The sequence below is a fragment of the Anser brachyrhynchus genome, assembly GCF_964034855.1.
Source record: "Anser brachyrhynchus genome assembly, chromosome: 2".
Lineage (NCBI taxonomy): Eukaryota > Metazoa > Chordata > Aves > Anseriformes > Anatidae > Anser > Anser brachyrhynchus.
The window spans coordinates 78,524,141-78,532,607 of NC_137695.1; positions in this window are offsets into that span (position 1 = coordinate 78,524,141).

Consider the following 8,467-nt stretch of genomic DNA (forward strand, 5'->3'; position numbering starts at 1 on the left):
TGAATTTGTGTTTTGGCTTGAGGCAAGAAATATACATACTTTTAACAACAGATGAATACAAATGTAAATCAAAGTTTTAGAAACTATAATAATGTGCCTTAGTTCACAATGAACTCTCAGAAGAATGGTTTTCTATCCTGCACATGCATGTGCTGTCAGAAAGTCTACACACTGGAGATCTTATGAACTAAAGGATGCCTTCACTACAAAGACTGCAATTCATATGATGTTTGAGAACAATCCACTGCTATTACAAAAAAAAACTTGCCGTGAGAAGGAACAGCACAGACAGACTTACCTATATTCAAAGGAATATAATGGGCAATCTTACAGAATACATTTATACTATTTCGGTGATAACATTCTCATTTTATTTTCTTCCTACTTTATATTTCTCCATTCCACAAAGGTATCTGATATTTCACCATTACTCAAGGACATCTGTACTTACTATCATAAGTTTCAGAATAAGCAAAACACATTTCAGAATGCTGTTTAGATACCAAGAAACAGTAAAATAGTTTTGATGAAGTTTCAACTGACTAGAATTTAAACACAATTTAATGGTAAGAAGTTGTTTTTGCACAACACTGTATGACAAGACAGAGTTATCATAAATATAAACAACATAGCTTGTGAAATGATACAAAACATTCCTATCCAGACAGCTTTTTACTTCCTACTCATCACTAACGGGAAGTTTTTATCTTACTGTTTCTCAAGATTGAAGATGTCCTGAGTGTCTATAACATGAGACATGGAAGGAGTTGGAAACCTGATTATTCATATTTCATAAGTAACACAGTAACAGAAAAGAATATTTTTAATAGAATATAAGAATTGGAACAGAAGTTGACAAGTTTGCATTTTGAAATTCCTTTTTCTGAAAAAAATAAATAATCTTTCATAATAAAAAAGAACATTCAAAAAGAGTATTAATTTGTAATAATTTATAATTCAATACTTGTTTATTCATTTGCATTGAATTTAACATTTTAGAGGTCACCAATTACATACATAGCTAGCATTCTTTTAAGAGAGGTAGCAAGAAGCTAAGCAAAATATTGTAAAAATGGTTCTTTAAAGGCATTATTGGAAATACCAATCCACTGAGTATTTATGCCAATGTCATGACATACATACTTGATAGGTTTAAGCAAAAAGATGTCCTGTGATCCATTCAAAATCATACCTGCAACTCAGATTATTCTGAGTATTTTAAATACATAAAATTATTAGAGTTTGGATGAAACATACTACATTTAGGTTCAATGTTATGTAGGCTGCTGACCTACAGATTATGTTATTTATACTTCATATGATCAATAAAAAAATAAAAAAATTTATGGGTACTACTTGTCAGATTAACACATTATCCTCAGAATGACCTTCATTAATGTCTGCCATGTCAGAAGGAGAAAAATCTTTCACTTTTTCAACAATGTTTATAGTATAATACCTCAATCTGTTTCACGGACAAAGTGACAGAGTGTCTGTATTCATTATGTTTGTTTGACAGGATGACAGAATCCAAGCAAATTTCTATTTTGTGACTTAATTGAGACAAAATTTATTTTCTATATAGAGTTCATTGGACAGCTAATTACATTTATTCCAGCAACAGATTGTCCCACATAGACGGAAATGTGCCTTGATCATACAATGAAGTATGAGGTCTGACAGAAGACACTTCAGCCAGGAAAAGTGATGAGCTCTAATTTTCCACTGTTGAAATGGCTGATTTTCATAACCAGCACTTGTTATGATAGTTTTGGAAATTGTCATCTGGACATGGTGTTGACCTTGGCTAGCAAAGACATACTGAAAGCTCAACATACGTTGGAGAGCAAGGCTTGCTAGGATGCAGGGGAGGTACAACCATATTAAATACTACTGGGAAGATGGAAGTGGGTGAGTATTAGAATAAACCAATTAATAGCTTCTTCTATGGACTACATAAACTACCGATATATATTGACTATTAACTGACTATCCCCTTACAATTACAGGATTTCCCTCTGTCACCAAGGTCCTGCTGAACAGAAGGTGGCAGAAACTTTTGTTGAGATTATAAATAATTTAATTCTCCATACAGAGTAAAAAACAAACAAACAAACAAAAAAACCTTTAAACCTTGGATCCCTATATCAATCTCCATATAAAAGTAAGAATTTCAGTTACCAATTATTGAACTGGGAGAATTTGTGAAGTACACTACAGTACACTAAACTCTAAATCACTCACTAGTAGCTTGAAACAAGCTTGCACATGCCTACCTGGGCTGTGATTAGCATTGACTTCAAAAGACAAAAAAAAGAAAAACAGAGTTAGCATTAAGGACAGAAATGTCCTTATACAGCTAAATATACAGCTAAATATACAGCTAAATATAACCTATACAGCTAAAGCTGTATAACAGAGAAAGCAAGCTTATCAAATACTTTTTAAAAAAAGAACGTCATAGCATTTCAGATGATTTCTAGTAATTCAAGACCTTTTTTGAAACTACTTCTAATAAACTCCTCTATGCTTGTTATCACCTGAACTAGATTACATGAATATCTTAAAAAATACCTGAATTTTCCTCCACTATTGCCAATCAAGTAACAATATTTGTTACCTCTGACATTAAAATCCATCAAAATACATGAACATTTAACATATTTCCATGCAGTGATCCTATTTGGGCAGAAGGCTGCAGTAGAAGATCAGGTTGAAATGCCCCAAGAGATGTGTAGGTTTTGTTTATTGTTATTTTTGTTTGTTTTCAACTCCATCTTTGCCACTTAAATTGATAACTACCCAAAAATATTTACAAATTTCAAAAAGCTTTCATAGAACAAAAGCTGTTCTGACAGACTCCCATCATTAACTGCAGCTAGGCTGATGATCTGCATCATGATCAAGATGCTGTATAAAGAAAAATAGTTCCATTCATTAGACATTTTGTCTGACTTGGTGTTTGGCAAAAATCAGTCATGCATACTTACTATATTAAACTATATTCATACACATAAGACACAAAAGCTATAACAACCTTAAAATGTAAAATCATAGTTAATGATTAACATACTATAAATTTAGTCCTTAACAGGATTTACCAGGTTATGTGCACGAGTAGATGAATGAGAATCAAAATTGCATACTATATTGGCATGTTTGTATTAAGATAAATTAGGCAATTTTTTCATAGCTTGGTATCAGTTAACTGAGAATAATGAGCTGGAGAATGTGGTTAACTTTTACTAAAAGTCTTTGCAAAGAATTTAGAACAATAGGTACAGTACATGACATTTTGGTAATCATCTCATTTTTGAGAAAGTCAGCACTTTCCCAAATAGCATCTAGATCATGTGTATTATGTTTCCTCTGTTCATTGATCAAAGGGACACAATTGCCACAGACAACACTAGTTGCACTTAATTTGTAACTATATTGAACTTCAACTCCTACTACAAGAACAATTTAAAGCTTTCATAGCAGTGATACTGAATTAATTACAACATTCCTGCTAATAATACTGATCCTTTCTTCTTCAGTTTCACCTTTCATCAGATTATCTCAAAGAGATTCTAACCCAGTAACTGAGGATGGCAGTCATCTTTATGCACCTAAAATAAGAGAAGATGCAGATGGGGAGAAAAACAAAGGCATTAATGGGCATACAGTGGGTAAGTAGCAAGAACAGCTGTATTGATTCCAATATGCTTCTCTGTACCCTGGAAACATCTTAAGTGTAAGGCACTCTACAGACATAAAGGCTCTTTTTTTTTTTCCTTTTTTTTTTCTTTTCATTACTTATGCTTATGACTTAAAAAGTAAATAGCAATATCAAAAAACATTTCTGGAATTCCTAGGAGACCTAAGCTGAATGCATTGAGGGAACAGAAACAAAGCTAGAATTCAGAAAGCACAATGATATTCAGGCAATGCCTTTGAGCATTAAAGTGAGCTCCAAAAGAGGTGCAGAGCTGAAAAGCCAAACAGCTATGGAAACATAGCTCTATTTTTGGAAGTTCAGAAAAATAAAATGCATCATGATACAGCTGTTGTAGAAATCCTCATCCAATCTTTAGCTAGCCAGTAGGTGCACAGATACTAATTTATCAGTGTGCAGAAAGTGCACATCAGGACAATGTCAGGGTAGCATAACTGATTAGGGGCAACTTCATTTTGGTTCCTGAGCTAGTTTATTTTTCCTGCATTGCACGAAAGAGGCAGGATCTGTGTGTTGTTTTTTTTTTGTTGTTTGTTTGTTTGTTTTGTTTTTGGTGGTGCTAGGGTCTCTGGTCTTACTCCTGAACTTGGTGTTGACAAATTACATGTTATTGGCAGGTTTCACTTGAACAGAGCATTACAAAATATATTTAAATACTGCTACAGTACTCAGTAAAAATACTGTATAGCATTTTCCCTGCAAATATTTTCTTTTAGAAAATAGTAAATATTAAGGGAGAAGTGTTCTACCAGAACAAGCCAATTTCGATACAGCTTTCTAGTGCATGCTAGTCTGACTTCCCAACCTTACCCCCTCTGAAAGTTTGCCTGTTCTAAGGTACAGACTTACTTTCAATTCACATCAGTGACTATGCAGGAGGATGGATGGAAGATTTTAGAAAAAATTGATGGTTTGAAATTTTCATTTTGGGGGAAATTACTCTATGTCTTTATGTCTTCTATTAGTCTAACAACAAAAAAGAAAAATGATTTTGCTTGATGTGAAAACTCCAGTTCCTACATAGCTCTTCAAAAAATATATAATAATTTTCCTCAAAGTATCATGAACGCTTTTTAATGACAAAACTATCCAGAGACCTGGGGAGAGGGCTTCTTTCTTGCTTCTCCTGTATTTGATTATTTGAGGAGAAAGGGGAAAAAAAAAAAAAAAAAAACAGATTGATAGGGATTATTTAGAAAGAAATGAAGCATAAAAAAAAGCATACATTAACAACATAAACCCACATTTTGCATACTGAATGCATTTCTGACCTCCCTGTCTCAAGAAGAATACAGTTGGACTGAAGCAGGAACAGAAGAGCAACAGTAATTGCTTGTGTAGGATTGCACAGACAAGAACCAACTGGAAAAGGGGCAACCAAGGAGACTTAACATAGATATTAATAGAATGATAACCCACCTACAGAAGATGAATATGAAATTATTGCTCACAGTATTTCCCTAGTGAGAGCTAAGGAGTATCAGATAAAACTGAAGAAGGTGCCTTGTCCAAAACAATAATGCATATTTAACTTTATAATTCCTCTCTACATAATATTCCAAGTTCTTGACAGTTAATTAGAGTAACTCCAGAGTGGTATCAAACACAAAGATTCCTTCTCTGGCTCAAAACCACAAACACTTTGAGCCACAAGCAAGTCAGGACTGGGAAAGTACTCAGTATGTGCAACTCCACACACTGCCTTCTACTGCACACTGTCAAGGCAATCAAATAGATTTTTGGTCCAGTTCAGCCAAGTTTGCATTTGTATTCATCATACACACGAGAAAAATACCAGTAGACAAGTGGTTAGGGTAGCACAGTCTCCTGAGCATATTCCCTACTGTACATCCAGATTTCTTCTGACACCATGCAGCCCTTTTGTAATCTGTCTGCATCTGTTCACTACCCAGAAAATGGAGAATACATTTTTTTTTCTGTATCATAGAGCTTTGAAAACAAATACATTTATAGTTTTGAATGACTACCATAATACATATCAGTACAGGTCTAAGAAAATCCAAGTTGGAGAGGAAAAAATTCCTGTAAAATATGAATTTCTCTATATTCTTGTAATATATAAACACCAGACAGAGAAAACTTCCAACAAAACAATAGCACATACTTACATTGACCATCTAGGTTGAGATGCCATCCTTCTGTCACTGAAGCAATTGGCAAAGCACTTTGTGACAATTTACTGCAGATTCCTCTTTGAAAGTGACGAAAATTGGAAGTAGTATTTTTTCTGACATTCCTACTTCTACCTCTGATGTTTCCAATGCAGTACTGTTAGCACTAGCACACATGGAAAGAAGTACAATTAGCAGAACAGATGATTGTAGTCACTCCAGCACATAAGCTGCTGTTTCTCTCGGAATTTAAATAAGTCTAGCTGTAAAAAAAAAAAAAAAAAAAAAAGGGTTATTGCTGTGGTTTCTTTCATCCTCCCTCTCCTCCTGTTTCTGCTTGTTGTATCTATGATCCTGGCCTGTCTTTCACTAATTAGGTTATAAGTTCACTGAGACATTTCTACAATTCTCACAACACCAAGTGGTCGTGCAACACTGCTGTCGCATATGGGGTGTGCAGAGGATGAATACGGTAAAGACCTGCTGTGCTCACCAGTAAAAACAGAGGTTTGACACCATAAAACTTGTCTTTTGCTGGACAGTCCCCCTCAGTCCCACATATGCATTCTAGAAACTGATCTGCAAGACTGAAGTCTTTGCCTACTTACTCAATAAACTTACTATCAGAGAATGCTTCAGTATATGTATCTAGGCCACCTCAAGGGCATATTTACTTTACAGACTATTACTTCCTATTTTAAATAGCTTCTGTTCTAAATGGGTGGCAGAGTCAAATCTAAGCCATCAGCAGCTACTGAAGGCAGCTGGCCTCTAAACATTTGTTTCTTGACAGTGAAGTGGGATACCTGCCCAGAAGAAAGAAGAGCGAGGAATGGTGCAGGGCATCACACAAAAATGCAGAGACAGCCTTGTCATTGCACAAGACTGAACTCTTCAACAAGATTCAGGGTTCTGAATACAGGTCCCAGGTGGACTGGTTCTTGTTTGAGGTAGAACAAAAATGGGAAAAACAGTTAAAGCTTGAAATACAAAGTATTCAGGACTTAATTTTGACAATATCTTTTGCTTTCTTTCCCCTCACTACTTCAGAGAGATTGCAGAGGGAAAAGCAGTTTGACGGCACATACGGTAGAGCTAAAGATGAAAACAACTGTCCTATTTGAGGCAAAGAAGTAAGCTGAAACTAGCTGGATTTCTGCTGAAAATAATGATCCTGCTGCCTTGAAGACAAAGGACGACAAAACACACAAGAGAGGTGAAAAAATAAAGAAATAAGCATCATAAACACAAACTGTAGTTTTACTTGCCCATTTATGACCTCACTGCTTCAGTCTAGCAGCTGCTGGCCTGTTCTCACTTCAGCAGCTGCAAGCACAATCATGTCTGTGTCATGCTGTTGATGACAGCACATGTAGTTTCTGGTCACAAGCTCCCAGTAGTTTGGGCTGAATATATCAAATCCTTATTAAAGAGAAAACAATGAAACAGGAAAGAAGCAAAGTATGGTAAGGCAGCAATAAGGTGTTAAGAAGACAGAAGTTAGGCCGCAGAGGCTGTACACTGAGCACATGGCCTTAAGCTTTAGCCAAGACCAGCACAACACGTCAGCTGGGCCCTTCCTAGCACAAGGCTCTTCTCAATATCTTCCTGGAACAGTACAAAGAAGGTGACATTTTCTCATGCAAGGTCCCACAGAATGGTGGATATGACAGCTGGGATTTGAAAATTTATTTACTGATGACCACAAAGTTAGCTTTATTTAGGTCAGCTTCAAATTAGGGACACCCAAAGTAAGAGAGAATTCCCTTTTTGCTTTCAAAGTCTGTATCTAGGACATAAGCCTTGGTCTGCTGATAACCATCTTCACACTATTACTTACTAGAGCTGTGAGCTTAGGCATTTTTGCTTGGATTCTTTTTTGCCCCCCTTCAACTTTTCAGCTTTTGCTTGTTTTCAGTGTACATGTAACAAACCAAGTTGGCCTCTTGTTACTTTGGAGAGCTCAAGACAAATATATGCAATATGGCAAGGAATAAAAAGGCTAGAATAATAAATAAATAATAAAAAAAAAAACGAAGAAATAAAAAGGTGGTAGAGTGATGAGGAATGATAACTAGTTATTTACATATCTGTTTGACACTTCTAGAACAATCTGAGCTTAAAAGCTCCTTTTTCCAAGGACTATTCTGGAACTTCTGGACAATTCCTACACCTGATAAATTGTTAGAAACTATAATGTAGAGCAAAATTTAGCAGACAGGTATAACACAGAAAGAGTCAAAGAGACAAAGACCTGATTGATTTTTTTTGCAAATGTCAGTATATGAATAAGGGAAACCTACTTGTTACACTCTACTTGGATTTCCAACAAGTTTTCAGCATGATTTATCAAAAATGATTCTTGAAAAAGCCAAATGCCCAAAGAATAACAAGCCTTCACAAGGATTAAACTGCAGCTGGAATATAAAAGACAGTACAAATTTTCATTTTCCATGACACATGAAAGTCACCTGTGTTAATCACCACAACATGTACTCTATATTAAGTTCATAGTTGATATGGAAATACCAGGGAGGTAACAAAGGTTGTTACCAATACAAATCATTCAGGAAAGTAAAGACAAGATCTGATTGTAAAGAGCTGTAGGAATGACATG